Consider the following 24423-nt stretch of genomic DNA (forward strand, 5'->3'; position numbering starts at 1 on the left):
GGGAGAAAATCTTCGCCAATCATACTTCAGATACAGCACTAATCTCCAGAATCTATAAAGAACTCAAAAAACTCTACCCAAGAATGCATATAATCCAATCTACAAATAGGCTAAGGAAATGAATAGACACTTCACAGAAGAAGATCTACAAGCAATCAACAAACAAATGGAAAAATGTTCAACATCTCTAGTAATAAGAGAAATGCAAATGAAAACCACCCTAAGATTCCATCTCACCCCAATTAGAATGGCGATTATGAAGAATACAAGCAACAACAGGTTTTGGCGAGGATGTGGGAAGAAAGGTACACTCATACATTGCTGGTGGGGCTGCAAATTTTTGCAGCTACTCTGGAAAGCAGTGTGGAGACTCCTTAGAAAACTTGGAATGGAACCACCATTTGACCCAGCTATCCCAGTCCTTGACCTATACTCAAAGGACTTAAAATCAGCATATTACAGAGATACAGCCACATCAATGTTCATAGCTGCTCAGTTCACAATAGCCAGATGGTGGAACCAACCTAGATGTCCTTCAATTGATGAATGGATAAAGAAACTGTGGTATATATATACAATGGAATATTACTCAGCCATAAAGAATGATAAAATTATGGTATTTGCAGGCAAATGGATGAAATTGGAGAATACCATGCTAAGTGAGATAAGCCAATCTCAAAAAACCAAAGGATGAATGATATCGCTAATAAGTGGATGATGACACATAATGGGGGGTGGGAGGGGTTAGTGTTAGGGTTGGAGTTAGGGTTAGGGAGGGGGCAAGAATGGAGAAAGGAAGGACTGTATAGAGGAAAAAGATGGGTGGGAGGGGTGGGGGGAAGGAAAATAATAACAGAATGAATCAAACATTACCCTATGTAAATTTATGATTACACAAATGGTATGCCTTTACGCCATGTACAAACAGAGAAACAACATGTATCCCATTTGTTTACAATTAAAAAAAAGATTTTAGCATTTTAAAGTAGGACTTTCAAATATATTTATATTTGTTTTTATCATTTATGTATTTTTAAATTTTAAATGAAATCAAATAAAATAAAATTAAACCTACTGTTTCAATATTTCAAGTATTGTTTAGTAGTTTTAATTCAAGTTGTTTTATAACATCTTTCTTGGAAATTTACATCTCCCAAAATAAAGTTGGATTTTCACAGAAAGACAGTGCTCCCTTGTCTCCCATCACAAACACCATTCCTTCTCTGCAAAGAATTTTATTCTTTTAGATGTCTCATATAAGTAGAATGACACAAGATTTGACATTTCATGGATGGTTATTTCAGTAAGAATAATGTCTTTAAGATGAATCTTTATGACAGATGGTATGCAGTTTCTCATCTTTGTAAAGTTGAAAAACATTTCATAGTTTTTTTTTTCCAAATTGTCCTTATTCATGCATATGAAAGGACATTTATTTTTTGCTATCCCTGTTGGCCCTTTTGAATGAGTTAATGATTGCAAGTGTGTAACTATTTCTTAAATCATGCATATAAGTGAGGATTTACTCTGTTGTGTTCCATATGGCTACTTTTCTGAGTCCAATTCCATATTAATCTATTGAATACTGTAGCTTTTATTCCCTGTTAAATTACAAAGCATTACTCAAATTTGCTTCTATTTTGAATAATTTTGAATTATTTATAAGCACTTGTAATTCCACAGGATTTTAAACACAGTATTTCTGTGTTTGAGAAAAATAATTTTGGAATTTTGATAACTTATACCAGGAGTCTCTATGTCATTTGGGTACTATAGACAATGTCTAATTTTATCTTTCATTTTTTTTTTGGTCCTTTATGTTTTTTTCTTTTTCTAAATTTATTTTTATTGTAAACAAATGGGATACATATTGTTTCTATTTGTACATGGAGTAACAGCATACCATTTGCATAATCATACATTTACATAGGGTAATGATGTTTGATTCATTCTGCTATTTTTTCCTTTCCCCCCACCCCTCCCACCCCTCTTTTCCATCTATACAGTCCCTCCTTCCTCCATTCTTGCTCCCCTCCCACCCTCTATTATGTGTCATCAACCACTTATCAGTGAGATCATTTGTCTTTTGGATTTTTGAAATTGGCTTATCTCACTTAGCATGATATTCTCCAATTTCATCCATTTGCCTGCCAAATGTCATAATTTTATTATTCTTTATAGCTGAGCAATATTCCATTGTATATATATATATACCACAGTTTCTTTATCCATTCATCAGTTGAAGAACATCTACATTGGTTCCAGAGTCTGGCTATTGTGAATTGAGTATCTATGAATGTGACTGTATCTCTGTAGTATGCTGATATTAAGTCCTTTGTGTATAGGCCAAGGAGTGTGATTGCTGGGTCAAGTGATAGGTCAATGCCAAGTTTTTTAAGTAATCTCCACACTGCCTTCCAGAGTGGCTGCTGTGTTTCATTTCTTGAATGAGCCCATGTTTAAGAGTGTACCGTTGCCACACATTTTTGGAGTTTTAAATGTCACTTCCCCTTTTTTATTATGGTTTTTATTTAGTTTTTAATTTTTTACAGACTACAATTTGATTCATTGTTCACAAGTGGGTCTATAATTTCATTTCTATGGTTGTACACAATGTAGATTCATACCATTCCTATAATCATACATGTACATAGGATAATGATGTCTGTCTCATTCCATCATTTTTCATACCCCCTTCCTCTCATTTCCTTCTACATATTCTAAAGTTCCCCCATTATTCTCCCACTCCCCACGACCATTGTATATCATTCTCCACTTATCAGGGAGAACTTCAGCATTTGTTTTTTTTTTGGGCTTGGCTCATTTCACTTTGCATGATATTGTCCACTTCCATTCATTTATTTGCAAATGCCATAATATTATTCTTCTCTATGGCTGAATAGTATTCCATTGTGTATATATGGCAGAGTTTCTTTATCCATTCATCTGTTGAATGGCATCTGGGTTGGTTCCACAATCAAGCAATTGTAAACTGACCTGCTATAACCATTGATGTGGCTGTGTTACTGTAGTTTGCTGAGCCCACCCCCAAATCAATTCCCCTTTTGATTTCTAATTTACTATAGTATGTTTATAAAGTCATTTAAATATTGTCAGTTCTTAAGGTATTTTCTGCTTTGAAGCTGGGCAATCTAGAGTATTTCATGAGCTATTGAGAAGATTGGGTCTGTAAGCCTAGTTGATTTATAATAGTTTCTGAAGTCTTCTAGTCCCTGTTTACCATTCTGTCTGGTTTTATTTTCTGTTTCAGTCATTGGGGATTGGTGTCTCCAGATATTACTGTCACTATTTCTATCAATTCTCTCAAGGTAACCTCTGTATATGGAAGTATGATGTGAGTATATGGAAGTATGATGTATTTACTAGTATTTTAAGGTTTTAGACAGTGGTGTCTTCTATCTTTATATAATATTCTAGTTTGTCTCTTTGTAAATTAATTTCACTTAGAAAGCCTTTTATCTCATGTAACTTTTTGATTAATTGTTTTACATAATCATTACTATCTCTGATTTCTTTATTATCTTTGCATGTAATATCCCTTTCATAATTTCACTTTCACTAAAATTGACCATAAATTTAAATAAAATCTCATGTAGAGACCAAACAGGAATTTTGAGATTTATTCCTATTAGTCATGTTTCGTGTTCTGATTTCTGTTTAATAATAATTCATTTATACTTAGATAAATTACTGAAAATAATGAACTTATCACTGTTACTTTGTAAGTTGTTTTCTCTAGTTCTTATAATTGTTTTTCCTACTTTTTTATTTGTGTTAATTTTTGGTTCATAGATTTTTGTTGTGACATGCTTTGAAGTCTGACCATATTCTCTTTATATATTTTTTGGTTACTATGCCACTAAGTGGGGAATATAGGAAACAGTTTAAGTTTAAACTACATTATGTATTGACACTAAATTTACTTAAATTCCATATAAAAATCAACATCTTTGCATGTCCTCTTAAGGTAGTTATTGATTTCACAGCTATTTTATATTGTACACTAATTAACAGGTTTATGAGAGCCTTACCTTTGTCTTTGATATTCTATAGCAACACAAGTGAAGATTTATTTTACATTCAATTAAAAGGATTTTCTATACAATTTCTTATAGGACAGATCTAGAAGTAAGAAAATTTTTTATCACTTCTATATCTTGATATGCTTTCTTTTTCTTTACTATTGAAAAATAGTGGTTTTGGATACAGTGTTTATGGATGTCAAGTTTTTTTTCTTTCTCTTTTTTCTTTTTTTCATTCATTGGATTATACATTCCTATTCTATCCTGGAAGTCTTCCAGTAAAAAATCAACTAATAATTATATAGATGTCCTTGTAAGTGATACATCTCTCATCTTTTGATCCCTCAAAATTTGTATGTGAATTTTAAAACTTTGATTATATGTGCTTTATTGTTGATGATTTTGTGCTTATCCTTGGAAGTGATTGTTCTTCTTAATGTTTGATAGCTTTCATTCCTCACATTTTCAATTTCTCTGACCTTATTTCTTAAGGAATATTTTATGTAAATAATTTCTGCTGATTTCTATCAGTAACATTTTTCTCTCAATTTCATTCACTTTAATTCTTTTTTAATTTATATTTTTAATTTTTATTAATTTTTTATAATTTTTGCAGACTATATTTTGATTCATTGTACACAAATGGGGTACAAACCTTCTGTTTGTACACAATGTAGATTTATACCATTTGTGTAATCATATCTGTACTTAGGGCTGTGATGTCTGTCTCATTCCACCATTTTTCATACCCCTCCCTCTCATTTCCTTCTACATAATCTAGTGTTCCTACATTCTTCTCTCACCCCCTACCTTAACACCCTCATGATATATCATCATCCCTTATCAGGGAAAACATTCATTCAGTCTTTGGTTTTTTGGGATTAGCTTATTTCACTTAGCATGATATTCTCCAATTCCATTTATTTATCTGTAAATGCCATAATACTTTTCTTCTTTATGGCTGAATAATATTCCATTGTCTATATATTACAATTTCTTTATCCATTCATCTGTTGAAGCACATCTAGGTTAGTATGACAATCTAGCTATTGGGAATTGAGCTGCTATAAATATTGATGTAGCTGTGCTACTATAGTATGCTAATTTTAAATTGTTTGGGTATAAACTAAGGAGTGGGATATCTGGATCAAAAGGTAGGTCTAATCCAATTTGAAACTCCACCAGCAATATAATAGTGTGCTTTTTTCCTCAAATCCAGGCCAACATTTAGTATTATTTGTATTTTTGATAATAACCTTTTTAATTGGAGCAAGATGAAATTGTAGAGTTGTTTGAATTTTCATTTACTTTAATTATTGATCAGCACATTGACAATCAAAAATGGTTATTTAGTCTTGTTTAGTAAATTCATAACTTTCACATTCTTATTGTCTTTTCCTAATTGCTTTCTACTGTTGCTTTGATTGATCCAAGTTTCCCTTTTTTCTTTGTGTGCTGTTATTTCCATTGAGATTTTTCTACTTAAAAATAAGCTTACAGTAGATGATTATAGTTATTTTGAAAATGATTGTAAATTACTAAATAAATAAATAATAGGTCAGATAAAAAGACACATGCCTATAATCCCAGATAAGTGGGAGTCTGAGGCAGAATGACTGCAAGTTTCTTGGTGATATCCTGTCTCAAAAGTAAACAATCTAGAAAAGGCCTGGGGGGACTGTGGTTGAAGCTCAGTGCTAGAGCAGTTTTCTACCATGTGTGATCTTGTGGTTTTATTATCAGTACCCCATAAAATCTAAGAAGAAAAATTTTAAAAATGGTAAAAGGGACTGGGGAAGTAGTTCAGTGGAAAACTACCCCCGTATTCAACCCCAATTACACTTCCCCCAAAGAAGAGGCAAAAAAAAAATAAGGTAAAAAGTCAATTGTTACATCACTTGACTCATGTGAAATTTGAACAAGTTGAACTTAGGAGCTATGATTTGGAAAATATTAGAAGTAATGTCAGTCAAAGATTTTATTTTATTTTATTTTATTGTGGTGCTGGGGATTGAACCCACGGCCCTTTGGTTGCAAGGCAAGCACTCTACCAACTGAGCTTTATCCCCAGACCTGCAAGTTTTTATTTTATGGGCAAAAGTCATGTGTTCTGTACAATATGGTGTGTGTAGTTTATTATATTATTCCTTATTTTGTATTGGGAATAGAGCCCAGTGGACTTTAGCATTGGTCAACACCATTGGCTCTTTTTCTATTTTCTTTTTAGTTAGTGTCTTGCTAAATTGCTGAGGTTTGTCTTGAATAGGAACTTGTTCTGTCTCAGCCTCCTGAGTCACTGAGATTAAAATTATGTGGCAGCCACAGTGCCTGGCTAATATATTGTATTCCTTTTTTTTTAAGGATTTATAAATATTTTATTGGTGGTTTCATTTAATACTGGATGCAGAGAATACAAAGAAATCAGCACATTAAAGGCTACATTAATCTTTAAAAATGTGTAATATATTTACATATATTGACCAGTTTTGTATATTTAGAATTACAAAAAAAAATGTAAACTTTCATTCTGAGTATACTTTGAATTTAGGTTTTGTTTTTGTTTTTGTTTTTTTGCTGTAGTTATACCAAGTATGATTCATTTTTTTTTGTATCTTACCTAAAAGCAAGACTTTGCAAGATGATCTTGAAACAAAACAGTAAATCAGAAATTTTAAAAAAGCTTTGTAGGGGAGGATAAAGTCACACAAAAGAAAAAAGTTTCAATACCAGATATATAAATGCAAAGAGGAAATATCAAGGAGCAAAAAGAATCACAAGTACCAATTGTACTCTGTGATTTCTAATTCTAGCAAAAATTAGCAGTAATTTAGATGTTGTTATAGAAAATAAACCATTAATTCTTTCACTACAATTTTCAGACTTCACTCAATGAACATTTATTAAGCATTGAGATTCTTTTGTATTAACCGAAGAAATAATTTATACATATACAAAGATTAACAAAAGAGACCTTCAAACACACTGCTGAAAACCACAATAGTTTGGGGGACAGATTTCAATGTACACAATATTATAAGTTATAAAGAACTTAGTACAGTACATCTCAGGGCTGTTGACTGAGTACTCTACCTGTTCCAATGTGGATGGGACTGCAATGACAACTCTGACAGGTCTCTAAACAGGACTGCCCATTAAATAATTATGATACAACTGTGATACATATCTAGCTTATAGAAGTGACATTTCCACTGTAAAGCACTACAGAATTCTAGCAACATTAAATATGAGAATTATTTCTCCCTGTTAACTATTCAGCAGGGAAAGGGTTTTCTGACTGTACTTTTGATGAACAAGACACCTCTAATATATACACAAGGGGGAAATAGAAAGTGAGCAAAGTGAATTCCTGAAGCTGATTTTTCACAGACACTAATAAGCAAAGCAGTATGCAATAAATCAAAATTACCTTAAAGCAAAGATTAAAGCAATCGATTTTGAAGGAAATATAGTTCATTTTGAAAGCTTTGTTTGGTTTGTGATTAGACTTCAAAATGTTAAAATAGAGTTCTGGCTGAGAGTGTGGTGAGGAAAGGAGTGCGGCCTGCTCTCCGGGCCCCCTGGGGCCCTCCGGCCTTCAGCCGGCGGGTGAGCTGGGGGGCCTGGGGACAGGTCGCGGCCTCTTCCCTGCAGGCATCCGGAGCTCCCGCTGCGACTGCCCACTGGCTGGCCCTGCCTGTGAAGGACCTGCGAGCCTCTTCCCCTGGCTGGATGACCTGATGGCAGCGGCGAACTGTCGGATCCCGGCCCCGGACCCCGCGGGCGGCAGGGTCTCGGGGCCCAGTCCTGTTCATCCCAGTCGAAGCCGCCGCAGAGCTCGTGGCGCCTTTGGGTGGCGGCGGGCCTGTCGGGGCGAGAAGAATGGCGGCTGCCCGGATGCCTCGGAGGCCAGTAGGGGCTTCGAGGGCCCTCGGAGGAGAGTGGACGCCCCAAAGCTCCACCGCGCGTTGGACAGAGGAGCCGCGTAGACGAGGGCCCTCCGCGACGCACCCAGTGGGGACAGGCGAACAAAGGCCTTAACCGTCCTGGAAGGTGAGCGAAGCCCCGAAGACGACGACGGGTGGAATGGTTAGCGGCCTGGGGCGGTTGGTGTGCGTCCTCCCGAGAGAAGCAGTCATCATGTGCTTGGCCGCCACCCTGGGGAGAGGTCCTGGCTGTGTGTAGAAGGCCTGTGTATATAATATGAAAAAGCTGCTCTCAACTTGCCCCCAACCTGTTAAAACGTGTGCTGCGTCTGGACATCTCAATGTGAAGAGGTTGCCGAGGTCTGATGGTTAGAAAATAACGTCATGTAAATGGCCTTTTGTTTTTAAAAATCGGAAATGTCTTCTGCAAGTGGCTTTGGAATGGATTCCTTAGCCCATCTCTGGAGCTGCACGTCCACGTTTGTTAAGGGGGTTGGAGGACGTGGAGAAGACTGACCGTGAGGAGGAGGTCCTGTGCAGACTGATTTTATGTCAAAGACATTTTCCTATTGTAACCATTGTTTTGTGTGTGCATTTTATTCCTCATTACTGTATAGATAGTTGAAAATGATAAGTACTTTTTTGGAAATATCTAGGCTTTCTAGATGTTCTAAAGTGCCTGATATATGTTAAAAGTAGAAGTGGTAACATACAACACGTTTTGTACATTTCTTTTTGTTAAAATTCTTATGAAATTTTTTTTGGGGGGGCAGTAGCCAAATCCCCTTTTGAGTCATACAGAGTTGTGTGCTGGTCCTTGGGTGTGCCTACCGTGAGCTAAGACTTGTACCTTATGTCTATGGGTTTTGTTTTACTTTGCTGTGTATAAGTGTATATAAAGGACAAGTGAATCCTAATCTGCATCTAGTCTGTCTAGATGTTAAAGAGGTTGCCAGTGTATGACAAAAGTAGAATTAGTAAAAAAATTTTGTATGTTTTGTGTTAAAATTCCTAGGAAGGATTGTCTTCTGAAAATTTTGAGCATTATAGCCCACTGGGTCGGTGACAGTTCAGAATGCTCGTATTTTGAAGACATTTTAAAATTAAAACTATTGTTACATGTGTGCAGTTTATTCAAGACTATCACGTTCCCTCTGGCCGCAGAGAGAGACACGACAAACGTCTGAAGCTTTGGAAGTTTATTATGCACAGTCCCTCTCCTACACTTCTCTTGCTCCCAGCTTCCGCGCACTCCCAGCTTCTCTTTTCTCAGCTTCTTCTTACTCCCAGCTTCCGCGCACTCCCAGCTTCTCTTCTCTCAGCTTCTTCCAGCTTCCAGCTTCCGCGCACTCCCAGCTTCCAGCTTCTCCATCCCCTTTACTCCCCCACCAACCAAGCTTATATACACTTCAACCAATCAGGGGAGAGCACACGAGGTAAACGTGCAGGACAGCTGCAGGCATAGAATAGGTACACGAGGGGGGCATGCTCTAATCACATTGTTAACTAGCCAATCATTGGAATTCGCTGGTTGTTTACTGTAGAGCTGGCCGCTTTTGGCTCAGTGCCAGGTGCCATCATGACCATGCCCAAGGCTGGGGGTCCCGGGAACCACGACATATCCCCGTTCTTTATCATTAAACTAAGGCTCGGGACCATGTCTGTCTTAGGCTGAGTGGTCAGCATATGTCCTTACCCGTCATCAGAGCCTGCAGAGCATGCTGCAGCTCCTGTCTTAGGTTGGTACACAGCCACCTCCTTCATTACCCGTCTTTGACTACCGGTCCAGCATCAAGAGCCATACTAATGGGGGCTGTCGGCCTTTAGGGCGGTCATGGCCTGATGAAAGATAATTTGATCTCTCTATTGGCTAGCTTGTAGATGCATGCCAAAACGAATGAAGAGAAGGAGGCCAAGGCAGAGGAACACCACCATAGCTCCTAAGCCTACCCGCTGTTTGACAAATCTATAAACAGAAGAAAAACCATGTAGCCATATTAAATACAGAAACAATATACACCCCAGTAGAGTTACAATACGGGCAACACAAACAGCTCTCAGGGAATAAACGCATCCCAGTCCCAAAAGTTCTTGCAAGGTATCCACTTGTTCTTAGTAAGTCCACTCTCTGATAGAGTCTCTATGGTCTGTAAGGCTGCAGCTGTATTTTCGGCCAAATGATCGTTGTTATGGTTGTGTCAATGCTGCTACTGCAAGGACTGCGATGGCAATGATCACGGCTGTTGCAATGTCAAAGCCTCTCCTGTTTCTTGATAATAGCACTGGCAATTCCATATCTGCAACAGAAACTAGGACTGGTAGGAAGAAAGAAATGTGCATCAAATTGCACGGGTGGCAAAAGAACCATTCCAGCATTGTGAGAGATAGCACACGGTTAGTGAACAGTTAAGAGGTGTTATTAGAAATGTTAGTTGGTAGAAACATAAAAGGGAGGAAATACACAAGCTGACGTGGGAGGAAAAGCAATATCACAGCTAGGGTCAGCAGAACGAGTTGCTCCACTCTGGGTCTGATTTGTAGTATGATTCCAACGGCAAAGTGCAAAAATTCCTCCTGTTAAAGCAAAGAAAGACTAGAGATATCCTTGTCATCAAAAGCAGCACGACCTGAAAAATCATCAGTAGAATTGACAGACTTGTAGAAGAATTGGTGAAAAACAAGAAAAGGAAGGATAAAAAATGTGTTAGTTAGAAGTAAAAAATATGGCCAGGCTAACAATGGTCCATAGGTTCCAGGTTTGCCTTTCCGATCTGAGTTTTTGTTATTGGAGGAAGGCTCAGGCTCGCCATTGCGAGGAGGAGCAGCATCACTTGCATGCTGTAAAACTCTGATTAGCCTTTCTGGAATCCAGACTGGAGTCTGTTGATCCTGTGGGAAAATACAAACAGACCCTCGGACCCAACGAAGGACTGGATCCGGTCCTTTCCAAGAACCTGTCAGAATATCTTTCCATTTTGCCCATACTTGAGGAGTATCATGGGGATTATAATGTCGATCAGCTGCAGAGTGGCCATCCCTATCCAGAGTTAAGAAATTTAGAATGAAGAGAACTAAATTAAGTTTATCTTTAGGAGACTTGTAGGAGGCTCCTATTCCCCCTTTTTGTTTATTTAGACAATTTTTTAAAGTAAGATGTTCTCTTTCCACAATGCCCTGTCCCTGAGTTTTATAGGGGATGCCAGTGACTGATTGGATGTTAAATGTTTGTAAAAATAACCGGAAGCTTTTGGAAGTATAAACAGGACCATTATCTGTTTTAATAACTTTAGGTATGCCCCAGCCAGCAAATGCTTGTAGGCAGTGTTGAATGACATCTTTTACCTTTTCTCCAGAATGAGCGGAAGCCATAATGACCCCTGAAGCAGTGTCTACTGACACATGTACATACTTAACAGTACCAAATTCAGAAATATGGGTTACATCCATCTGCCAAATATGACCAGGCAGCAGTCCCCTGGGATTAACTCCAAAGGATTGTACTGGGATTAAAGGAGCACAATGTTGACAATGTTTTACTATTTGTCGAGCCATACATTTAAATATAGGAAATTTTCTACTCAAAGTAGTGGAATTTACATGGAATTTTTCATGAAAGAGTTTTGCTTGTTCCTCTATGGAAAAAACAAAAATTGATTTGGTGGCCATATCTACCAAGTCATTAGCATTGGCCAAAGATCCTGGTAAATTAGAATGAGCTCTAATATGTCCTACATAGAATAGATGTTTACGCTGTAGGATAAGGTTTTGTAGCGTGGTAAAATAAGAAGCTACCGTGGACATGGAAGAAATATGGGGTACCGTTTCAAGAACCTGTAAAGCGTTAACGATATATAAGCTATCAGATAGAAGATTGAATGGCTGATTGTCTGCTAATTTAAGGGCTAATATTACAGCTGCAAGTTCAGTAACCTGTGCGGAGTTGGGTGGAACTATTATGGTGTGAAGTTGTTTACTGATAAGTACTGCACCTACTCCATTTTTGGAGCCATCAGTAAAAATGGTTACACAGTCTTTAAGAGGCTGGACACTAGTTACTTTTGGAAAAACTATGGGAGTATTTTTACAGAATTGAATCCAGGGATGTTGGGGATAATGGTTATCGAACTGAGCTGAGGTGGAACAATATAATACTGACCAATCATCATCATTATTAATTAGCCATTTAATTTGCTGAGTGGAATAAGGAGTTATAATAATAGACGGATGGATTCCAAAAACAGTAATGCAAGATTCTATTCCCTTGAATATTACCTGAGCGATAGCTTGGGGATATGATTGTAATGTTTTAGCTGGAGAGCTAGGGAGATTTATACTTTGCAGAGGTCCTCCTTGCCAAACTATGCCAAAAGGGGTATGCTTCTCTGAGATTATGATTAAACTTAATGGTTGAGTAGGATCACAACGATCAACGTAACACTGCTGAAGTCTATTCTCTACTAGCTGTAAGGATATCCGTGCTTCGGGAGTAAGTTTCCTAGGGGAATTCAAGTCAGGATTATCTTTTAATATATCGAATAAAGGTTTTAATTCCCCTGTGGATAATTTTAAATAGGATCTGATCCAGTTAATGTCACCTAAGTGTTTCTGAAAATCGTTCAAGGTATTCAATTGATCTGTCCTCATGGTCAACCTTGTTGGTCTGACTGTAGTAGCAGTGAGCCTTGTACCCAGATATTCTTGGATCTCCTCTAATTGTAATTTTTCAGGGGCTATCGTTAGTCCTCTCTTTTCTAATGCTTGAGTTATAAATTGTAATGCTTCTAACAAAACTTCTTTTTCTGGATGGCAAATAAGTATGTCATCCATATAATGATAAATCAACAATCTCTTAAACTTTTGTCTAGTAGTTGTTAACGCTTTATCTACGTATATTTGACATATAGTAGGACTGTTAGCCATACCTTGAGGCAACACGGTTCATTCGAATCTCTGGTCAGGCTGAATGTGATTAAGAGAGGGTAAAGTAAAGGCAAATCTCCAACAATCATTTTTGTGTAAGGGTATAGAGAAAAAGCAATCTTTTAAATCCAGAATAATAGTAGGCCAATTTTTTGGTAGCGCAGTGACCAGAGGGAGTCCACATTGGATGGGTCCCATAGGGTACATTTGTTCGTTTATGACTCTTAAATCATGTAATAACCTCCATTTTCCTGATTTTTTCTTTGTTAAGAATATTGGAGTATTCCAAGGAGAGGTAGAATGTTGTAAATGACCTGCTTGTACCTGCTCTTGTACTAACTTATGAGCTGCCTCTAGCTTCTCTTTTGTTAGGGGCCACTGTGGAATCCAGCGAGGCTTATCATCTTTCCATATTATAGGGATTGATGGTTTATCAGTGGCCCCTAGGAAAAACCCAACCCATGAGAATCATTTTTTGGTGGAAGTAAAGGCAGTGGTTGGGTAGATCCTTGACTTTGTCTTCCTAATCCTTTTTTATCATCATAGTTCATATTTTGTAACATATTTCTTACAGGAGTCCCTTGGTAAGTCTGATCAGTGGTGAGTTTCATATCCATTTGCTGCAGGACGTTCGTCCCCATAGGCTAATAGGAACATTACAGACATATGGCTGAAATATTCCTGTGTGTCCCTCTGTATCTTTCCACGATAATGAGGAAGCACTTTGATTGGGGCTTTCTGCTACTCCTAAGCCTCTCAAGCTCTGAGCTGCTGTGATCAATGGCCAGTGCTTTGGCCAGACCATTGCGCTAATAATACTTTTGTCTGCTCCCGTATCTAATAAACCTGTAAATTCCATATTTCCCACTTTTAATTTTAGGAGGGGCCTCTGTCCCATATCCATAGTAAGGTTTATTAAAGTGGTTCCTGTTGATCCAAAACCTCCTTGTCTTTTATTTGTATTTTTACTGGGCCACAAAGAATGTCGACTGGGTAATATAAGCATTTGTGCAATGTGATCCCCTGGAGAGATGACCGTAATTCCTTTTGGTGAAGAGACGAAGGCTTTTATTTGTCCAGTGAAGTCAGGATCAATAACCCCTGGGTGTACTATAAGTCCTTTTAGTGTTGAGGAACCTCTACCTAGTAATAGTCCTACACTGTTCTGTGGGATTTTTTCATGCCAATCAGTATCAATCATCTGCACCCCCATATCTGGGGTTAGTATGAGTCTGGAGGTGGCACAGATGTCCAATCCGTCACTTCCAGAGGTGGCTCTGTGCTCCCCTTCTCTGTGGGAGGATACCACCATCGGGGAACTTGTTGAATTACCCCATATATTTGTTGCGGGCCCCGGGGAGGGCCCTGTCTCCCGTTTTTTTGAAGTTTAGGATTCAACCCTAGGAAATTATCCACCCTATCTCTAATAGACTGATGGGCACTATTCCAATGACTTCCTCTTCTGCATCTTGGACATAGCCCAGGTCAGGTTCCCAGGTTATTCTTTGTATAGATGTTCCCACCTTGGGCAAAGGGTGGCCTTTTGTTTGGACAGGTGGCTTTTAGATGTCCCTTCTGTCCGCACACAAAACATGATCCTAAAGACTCTTTATTAGTTCTTGAAGGGAACCTCCCCTGGGCTTGTGCAAGTGAGGCAGACAACAAGGTGGTTTGTCTGTCTATGGCTGCTACAAAGGCACTGCTCTGCGCCGAAGTATCATTTACATCTTTACACACTTTTAAGTAGGTGGACAAGTCTTTGTTTCTCCATGGTCTTATGGCCTCCCTACACCATTTGTTGGCTTGTTCGTAAGCCAATTGTTTTACTAGGGGCATGGTTTGCTCTGCATCTCCGAAGATGCGTGATGCTGTCTGAATTAGCCTATCGACGAAATCCACGTAGGGCTCACTACTCCCTTGAGTTACCTTTGACAACTGGCCCTGCAAATCTCCTGCTCCTTTTAATGTTTTCCAGGCCTTGGTTGCAGCCATGGCAATTTGTGCATAGACTGCTGGATAATAATTAAGCTGTGCCTGAAGGGTTTCATAAGGTCCTACGCCCATAAGCATGTCCCTATCGACTTGGGGATTTCCCGCTGCCGCATTTCGGCGGGCGGTATCCGTAGAGATTTCTTGCCATGATGTTTTCCACATAAGGTATTGTCCCCCAGACAGAGTGGCCCTAACAAGATTAGTCCAGTCCTGGAGCACTAAGTTTAATGATGTCAAGGTATCTATTAAGGCTATAGTAAAATCTGACTGAGGACCATATGTACTAACTGCTTCTTTTAACTGTTTCACTATTTTAAAGTCTAAGGGTTGGTGGAATCTTTGATTTTGAGCATCCTCAAAACAGGATACGCTACAGATCCAAGATGACTCCATTCTGAGCGTAATCCAAAACCGGACGCTTCATGAGGGGGTTCCCTATTTATGGGAGGTGCACTAGGCAACACGGGCACTAGAGGGGGCTTTTCATCTAGTCTTAATTTTTGTACTCTTTTTTCCAGTTCCTCTCCTGTCAGTTCCCCTTCTGATAGTTCCTCATCTGAATTAGTTCCTCTTTCTGAATTTTGAGAAAGATATGAGCGTTCCTCTTTTATTTCTTCCAAAACCTGTCTTCCCTCAGCTAAAGGCTCGGTGAGTGAAGGTTTTTTGTTTTTATCTTGCAGACAGGATTTAATAAGAGACCAAATAGCCATAGTGCCTACTGGCAAAGGGTTTTGCCTATCCGCTATATGAAGGTCCTCCCCCAGCTGTTCCCACTGTAGGGTATTCAAAAGGCCCTCATCCAAAAACCAAGGGAAAACCCTTTCCACAGTATCGAGAAATACTTTAGCTGTTTTTTCCTTTAATGGCGTCCCATGGTTTTTTAATAGCTCCCTGAGGGGTTGCTGCATTCTGAATTTAGACGTTTCAGACCCCATTGTTACTAATTTGAATAGCTTCAGTTATGGCAGTTACAATAACAAACAGTGGCCTAGCTGCCACGAGCAATGAGATTACTGAAAGGAAAACTATCAAGTGTGCATTAGAATTTTTATGGCGGCTTTTCACGTACTACCTATACCCTAATTGGACCGCTTCAAGTGTGTTTCTACTTTCACTTTAATTGGACCGCGTTCCACGCGTCAGGACCGCTGATGGCATATCCCGATACCTTTTAACCCGTGTTCCACGCGTCAGGACCGCTGATGGCGTATCCCAATACCTTTTAACTTTTTTATAACCGGTTTAACTTATTAAAAAAATTTTTTTTGATATCTTACCTTGTTTTCTTTATAAGGTTTTCATCTTCCCGGGTTTCGGCACCAGTTATCGTGTTCCCTCTGGCCGCAGAGAGAGACACGACAAACGTCTGAAGCTTTGGAAGTTTATTATGCACAGTCCCTCTCCTACACTTCTCTTGCTCCCAGGTTCCGCGCACTCCCAGCTTCTCTTTTCTCAGCTTCTTCTTACTCCCAGCTTCCGCGCACTCCCAGCTTCTCTTCTCTCAGCTTCTTCCAGCTTCCAGCTTCCGCGCACTCCCAGCTTCCAGCTTCTCCTTCCCCTTTACTCCCCCACCCACCAAGCTTATATACACTTCAACCAATCAGGGGAGAGCACACGAGGTAAACGCGCGGACAGGTGCAGGCATAGAATAGGTACACGAGGGGGGCATGCTCTAATCACATCGTTAACTAGCCAATCATTGGAATTTGCTGGTTGTTTACTGTATAGCTGGCCGCTTTTGGCTCAGTGCCAGGCTCCATCATGACCATGCCCAAGGCTGGGGTTCCCGGGAACCCCGACACAAGACTGTCATGTATATAGTGGAAAAACTGAGTCCTTAGTTGAAACTTCTAGTCTGGCTAGATATTTAGAAGTGCCCAATGTATGTTAAATGTAGAGATAGTAAAATATTACTTTGTAAATATCTTTTTGCTAAAATTCATATGAAATAGTCTTTTGGGGAAGGGAACTGTTAAACCACCTCTGTTAGCAGTTTAGTACTGTCTGCACTTGTTCAGTGATGTGGAGGACGTGGGAGGGAAGCAATTGCAAAAGGTAAAATGTTAGTGTGTTCATACCTGGGACATTTTCAGACATCAATTTTCTTTGTTTTGTGCATTTTGTTTTGCTGTGTATATAGTGTATATAATGGGCAAATGAGTCCCAGTTTTGCAACATCTAGTCTCTAGATGTTAAAGAGGTTGCCAGTGTATGATCAAGTAGTTAGTAAAATTAGCACATTTTGTACACTTTTTGTTGAAATTCATGGGGAAGCTTGTCCTCTGTAAATGACTTTTGAATATGAATTTGTTCAGCCATCTCTAAGCATTACATATGCCTGTAATTGTCCACTGGACTGAAAGAGAGAGGGATGTGAGGATAAAAAGGTTCAAGGACAAAATGGTCATATTAGAAAATACCTCAGATTCTAACCATTGCTACGTGTGCAATTTTATTTACCAGTGCTGTGTGCATAGTGGGCAGGTACTTATGTGGAATATCTAGTCCTTCTATATATTTAGAAGTGCTTGATATATTTAAAAGTAGAAGTGGTAGAATTAAAACTTTGTAAATAGCTTTTAAAATGTGATGGGAAATACTGTTTGGGATTGTTAAGCCACCTCTGAACAGAATACTGTCTATACTTGTTCACTGGGTTGAGGGAGGTGGGAGGGAAGAAGTTGCAAGGATGTTTTGATAAGAGTGTGCTAGAAAACTTCAGCTTACCCATTGCCCTGTGATGTGCATTTCATTTAACTTTGCTGTGCTGAATATATTGTATATATACTGGACAAAGGAGTCCTAATTTTATAATATCTAGTCTCTAGATATTAAAGAGGTTGCCAATGTATGACAAAAGTAGAGTTAGTAAACTAACAAATTTTGTACACTTTGTGTTAAAATTCATAGAAAGGCAGTCTTCTGAAAAGGACTTTTGGAAGTGAAATTATAACATATCATGTGACACTCAGATGTGGCACATGTGACATAAGAGAAAGAAGTGGAAGAAATGAAGGATTCTAGGCTAGAGTGATCCTACTTAGAAGACACTTTCAGATGTAACCATTGCTACATGTGTGTTTATTTAACACTATATGTACATAGTGGACAAACTTAAGTCCTTATTTGAAACATCTAGTCTTTCTAGATGTTTAGAAGTGCACAAAGTATGCTAAAAGTAGAGGTAGTAAATAAAACATTTTGTAGATATCTTTTTGTTAAAATCCATAATGAAATAACTGTCTTTTAGAAATGGAATGATTAAAACAGTTCTCTGAGCAGTACACGTTGTATTTGTGCTGTTCAGGGAGGAAGAAGGAAAAGAAAATGCAAAGGGCTTTATACCAACATATTTTCTGTGAAACAAGATTGATCATTGTCTCTTATATCTGAGTATTGTTTTACTATGTAAATAGTGTATATAAAGGACATAAGTCCTAATTTACCTCTAGTCTATCTAGATGTTAGACAGGTTGCCAGGGTATGACAAGTAGAGTTAGTAAACTAACACATTGAGTATGCTTCATGTTAAATTCATAAGAAAGACTGTTCTTAAAACCACTTAGGAAGTGAAATTGTTAGTCATCTCTCAGCATTACAGATGCATATATCTGACCCCTGTATTGATAAGAAAGTAGAAGGGGAAGGGTTCTAGGCCAGAATGTTCTTGTTTGGAAGACACTTTCAAATTCTAGCCTTTAAAAAGAGGGGGTTTTGCTTCAGAATGTAGCCTTTGTTCAGTAAGTTGCAGTTTATTCAATGCTACTGTATGTATAGTTTAAAACTTAGGTCCTTGTTGGAAACATCTAGTGTTTCTAGATGTTTAAAGGTGCACAACACATGGTAAAAGTTAAGGACTAAAGTAATGCCTTTTAAGTATTTTTTGTTACTGTATAGGAATGGTTGCCATTTAGGAGAATGGAATTGTTGAACTTGATGTCTTGGAGAATACGTGGAAGATTCACTGGGTGGTGGGTGGGGGAATGAGAAAGTATGCATAGAGAAGGACTCTGTGCCCTTAGATTAGTTCCGATTGTCTAGCCATTGTTATATGTGCATTTTAGTTAGTATTGCTGGGTATTAAAGGATAAGTCCTAATGCCCAAAGTTTGTTAGAAGTAGCAAAATAATCCCTATATAAATATCCTTGTTAGTTTTTAGGAAGAACTATCTTCTGGGAATGACCCTTGTTAATCCACCTCTTGGAGCTAGGGGTAGTCCTGAATTTAGTCACCGTAATGGTGCTGAGGGAGAAGAGAAAGGGTGAGGGGACAAGCTCTTTGCTAGTAGCTCCATATCTGGAAGGCAGGTTTAGATTTTAACCATAGATCTATATGCATTTTTGGTAAAGTACTTGTGTTTATTGTGCACAAAGTTCATACTTTATTTCACAACATCTAAGCTTTCTAGATGTCCCGAGGGTAACAGTGAATTATAAAAAGTAGAGCTAGTGAATTAGACAATTTGTAAATAACTTTTAGTTATAATTGATAGAAAAGATGCATCTGGGACATGGAATTGCTTTGTCTCTGGGCTTTGTGTATCAGGACTTGCTCATTAGGCTGGCAGCAAAGGGGCACAGGGGCACACATAGGGAAAGACAGGAGCAAGTGCTCAAGGATTGACATTTCCATGTGAGCCACTGGTGTGTGCATCTTCTGGCTATACTATAGGAATACTTTAATTCACTGGGAACATGCATTCTTGGTAATACTTTAGTAGATATCTGGTAATGAAACAAGCTTGGTGTATCCTGTTGCTTTATCTCATTTTAAATTGAGCATTAAGGAATGCATTATTTTAGTTGTAACTCTGCCAATATGTCTATCCTAGAGGCCTGTTGCCATTTCTGTCTTCAATGAAATTTTTGTCCCCAAGAAAGGATAACAGATTGAGTTGGTACAGTGTATTCTTGGTTATCAAAAATACTCATGTAGCTTTGGGATTTTGAATTGGTGAACATTCATGATGTGTGGAAAAGCACGATACACACTACAATATCAATCACAAAGTGGGATATCGTGTATGTGTATGCATGACCTGGAGGGACATGTCCAACTAAGCTGCTTGTGACTGAATGACTTTGTTCTTTGCATGTGTTTTTATTTTTCCTGTAATGCACACATTAACATTTAAAAAATAAATGCTATTTTAAAAACAAAAAAAATGTTAAAATAAACCAAACAAATTCTAACAATATTAATATGCCATACAGAATTTTTAAAATGTATTCTAAGTTCAAAGTTTTTGTCCTCTCCCCAGAGAAATAAATAAAAAGAAAAAAAGGAGCTCTTGCATAAATAAACAAAACTCAACCCACCATCCAAAACATTCATAAAGGGAAGACTTTTTTTCTTTTTGAATACTTCAATTGGTGCAATATCAGGGTAAGGTTTCTCTCCTAAGAACTTCTACTCTCTTTCTTTAGCTTCTATTCTCCAGTCATTTCTGTGTTTTTATCATAAAAGGCTATGGGCGGATTTTCTTAAGAAGTCAGGTTGAGTCAGAAGTAGCATTAGGTTGCACTATAGTTGACTGCAGTAAGAAGTTCAAATGAACACATTATTCTTCCAAAAGGATCAGAATAAGTAAAAGTGCATGAAGAAAAATGTTCAGCCCTCACTGCCTTGCACTAAGAAAAATTTTTAGAAACTGGGAATCAATGTTGGGAGTCAAGAAATAGGCATTGGCCTCACTTCTTTGAGCTCCTTTAATTCACCCATTCAGGCTGGTTTTCCATGAAGGGCAGCACCCCATGTAGTAGGCAATGCAAAGAGACAGCAAAGCAATGGCAAAGATCAGGAGCAGGACCATCCAGAAGTCCAGATCCTCTACAAATTCCTGCCAAGTGGTTCAAAAGTTGGACAGGACCCCTTCAGCTGGCTGTAGGGTGGGATTGAGGAGAGAATGACTTTCTGTGGTACTTTCACTCTCAGCCATCTGCATGGTCTCCAGTTTCAAGTGGGTTCCTCTGTCAATTCCTTTTACCTCCTGTTCTTCCAAATATTCCAGCAATTGGATAATATCTTTTATTCACTCCCCTGCACATTGCCAGAACTAAAGGAGTCACACCTTAATGATTGCAAATATCAATTTTGAGTCCATTTGAAGCTAAGGATTGAATGGAATCCACATGGCCACAGAGGTGAAGAGCTGTGTTTCCTTGATAATCTGTAGTCAGCAGATCAGCACCAAATTTATGCAACAGCTGGCAGATGGCTACATTCCCTTGGGTTGCTGCAAGGTGAAGGCCTGTCCTGCCTCTACTGTCCTGGACATTTGAGTTAAAGCCACTTTCCAGGACCAACTTAGAATAGGTAATTTCTCCATCAATACAGGCTCCTGGCAAGAGCACATTAGTTTGAGAAGAATCATTTACAAAAACCTAGGAGCTTGTTCTAATGTGGATGCAATATGGGTCAACTGTAAGATTAGACCTTTCCTCCAGTGGTCACCAAGTAGTTTCTCTGAATTCTTAAGCAGGCGCAACAAAAATATTCAGTAATAAGCCAGCAAGAATTTGTGAGAGAAGCAGCAGTGATAGCAGCAGCACCTTTCTGCAGGTTTCAGATAGAGTATGGCACAGCCACTTGTATACTGTGTTTTTAAGGAATACTACAAGAATGTATGTAAAGTTTACTAAAAATAAATCTAATTATGTAAAATAATGCATGTAGTAATTAGTTATATTTTATCATTTGTGTGCTATAGAACATGAAGTACATAAAAATTTATTAGTGTAATCAGTTAATAAATAACAAAAAGCATGAATATTAAAAATCAGTCCTTTTTGTTGATTTCTATGGTTTGACTTCACTCAGAACTGTGATAGGCTTTTGTTGTCCCTCAAACCAGTTGTTTGTTGTATCTTCTCTAAATGTGTGTATACATTTCTCCCACTGTTAACGCCCATATTTCTTTTTAAGCAATAGTTTTTTAAACCCATGATGAATCATTGGCACTGTCATCCAAAATTTACCTGTTATCTTCAGCTCTTTGTGGAGACAAAAACTAGTTTGCATAAAGTTGTCAAGAAAGTATAGATGTTTGTTTCACACTTCCCTTTTGCTCATCGGAGAATAAAGGGGTTGATAGTGTTTTCTTATTACACAATGACCTACTGTGGTTTAGGAATGACTGTGTTGATTAAAGTAACACATTTTTCTTTACTCTATTACATGACTCTCTTTTGTGCTCATCTGAGGTTCTGCAAAATCTATCGCGTTCCCTCTGCCCGCAGAGAGAGACACGACAAACGTCTGAAGTTTGGAAGTTTATTGTGCACAGTCTTCCTTTCTTTCCTTCTTTTCTATCCCTTTCTCTCACTCTCTATCCCTCTCCTGCACTTCACTCTTCTCCCGCTTGGCACTCGCCTGCTCCGGCCGCTTCGTTTCTCCCGCTCGGTTCACGCCCGCTTGCACGCTTCTACTCCAGGCTTCTACTCCCATTCTCAGCTTCTGCCTCTACTCCCCCATCCATCAAGCTTATATACACTTCAACCAATCAGGGGAGAGCACACGAGGTAAACGTGCAGACAGCTACAGGCATAGAATAGGTACACGAGGGGGGCATGCTCTAATCACATCGTTAACTAGCCAATCATTGGAATTCGCTGGTTGTTTACTGTATAGCTGGCCGCTTTTGGCTCAGCGCCAGGCGCCATCTTGACCGTGCCCAAGGCTAGGGGTCCCGGAAACCCGACATATCCCCCTTCTTTATTATTAAACTAAGGCTCGGGACCGTGTCTATCTTAGGCTGAGTGGTCAGCATATGTCCTTACCCGTCATCAGAGCCTGCAGAGCATGCTGCAGCTCCTGTCTTAGGTTGGTACACAGCCACCTCCTTCATGACCCGTCTTTGACTACTGGTCCAGCATCAAGAGCCATACTAATGGGGGGCTGTCGGCCTTTAGGGCGGTCATGGCCTGATGAAAGATAATCTGATCTCTCTATTGGCTAGCTTGTAGATGCATGCCAAAATGAATGAAGAGAAGGAGGCCAAGGCAGAGGAACACCACCATAGCTCCTAAGCCTACCCGCTGTTTGACAAATCTATAAACAGAAGAAAAACCATGTAGCCATATTAAATACAGAAACAATATACACCCCAGTAGAGTTACAATACGGGCAACACAAACAGCTCTCAGGGAATAAACGCATCCCAGTCCCAAAAGTTCTTGCAAGGTATCCACTTGTTCTTGTAGTAAGTCCACTCTCTGATAGAGTCTCTATGGTCTGTAAGGCTGCAGCTGTATTTTCGGCCAAATGATCGTTGTTATGGTTGTGTCAATGCTGCTACTGCAAGGACTGCGATGGCAATGATCACGGCTGTTGCAATGTCAAAGCCTCTCCTGTTTCTTGATAATAGCACTGGCAATTCTATATCTGCAACAGAAACTAGGACTGGTAGGAAGATAGGAATGTGCATCAAATTGCACGGGTGGCAAAAGAACCATTCCAGCATTGTGAGAGATAGCACACGGTTAGTGAACAGTTAAGAGGTGTTATTAGAAATGTTAGTTGGTAGAAACATAAAAGGGAGGAAATACACAAGCTGACGTGGGAGGAAAAGCAATATTACAGCTAGGGTCAGCAGAACGAGTTGCTCCACTCTGGGTCTGATTTGTAGTATGATTCCAACGGCAAAGTGCAAAAGTTCCTCCTGTTAAAGCAAAGAAAGACTAGAGATATCCTTGTCACCAAAAACAGCACAACCTGAAAAATCATCAGTAGAATTGACAGGCTTGTAGAGGAATTGGTGAAAAACAAGAAAAGGAAGAATAAAAAATGTGTTAGTTAGAAATAAAAAATATGGCCAGGCTAACAATGGCCCATAGGTTCCAGGTTTGCCTTTCCGTCTGAGTTTTTGCTATTGGAGGAAGGCTCAGGCTCGCCATTGTGAGGAGGAGCAGCATCACTTGCATGCTGTAAAACTCTGATTAGCCTTTCTGGAATCCAGACTGGAGTCTGTTGATCCTGTGGGAAAATACAAACAGACCCTCGGACCCAACGAAGGACTGGATCCGGTCCTTTCCAAGAACCTGTCAGAATATCTTTCCATTTTGCCCATACTTGAGGAGTATCATGGGGATTATAATGTCGATCAGCTGCAGAGTGGCCGTCCCTATCCAGAGTTAAGAAATTTAGAATGAAGAGAACTAAATTAAGTTTATCTTTAGGAGACTTGTAGGAGGCTCCTATTCCCCCTTTTTGTTTATTTAGACAATTTTTTAAAGTAAGATGTGCTCTTTCCACAATGCCCTGTCCCTGAGGATTATAGGGGATGCCAGTGACTGATTGGATGTTAAATGTTTGTAAAAACAACCGGAAGCTTTTGGAAGTATAAACAGGACCATTATCTGTTTTAATAACTTTAGGTATGCCCCAGCCAGCAAATGCTTGTAGGCAGTGTTGAATGACATCTTTTACCTTTTCTCCAGAATGAGCGGAAGCCATAATGACCCCTGAAGCAGTGTCTACTGACACATGTACATACTTAACAGTACCAAATTCAGGAATATGGGTTACATCCATCTGCCAAATATGA

At 38.9% G+C, this 24423-nt stretch overlaps 1 pseudogene; it reads right to left on the reverse strand.

Annotated features, from left to right (window-relative positions):
- Positions 1-20587: 20587 nt before the first annotated feature.
- Positions 20588-24423, reverse strand: part of LOC124975011 (ankyrin repeat domain-containing protein 46-like) — a 145803-nt pseudogene continuing 141967 nt past the window's right edge.

Source organism: Sciurus carolinensis, unplaced genomic scaffold (assembly GCF_902686445.1).
Source record: "Sciurus carolinensis unplaced genomic scaffold, mSciCar1.2, whole genome shotgun sequence".
NCBI lineage: Eukaryota > Metazoa > Chordata > Mammalia > Rodentia > Sciuridae > Sciurus > Sciurus carolinensis.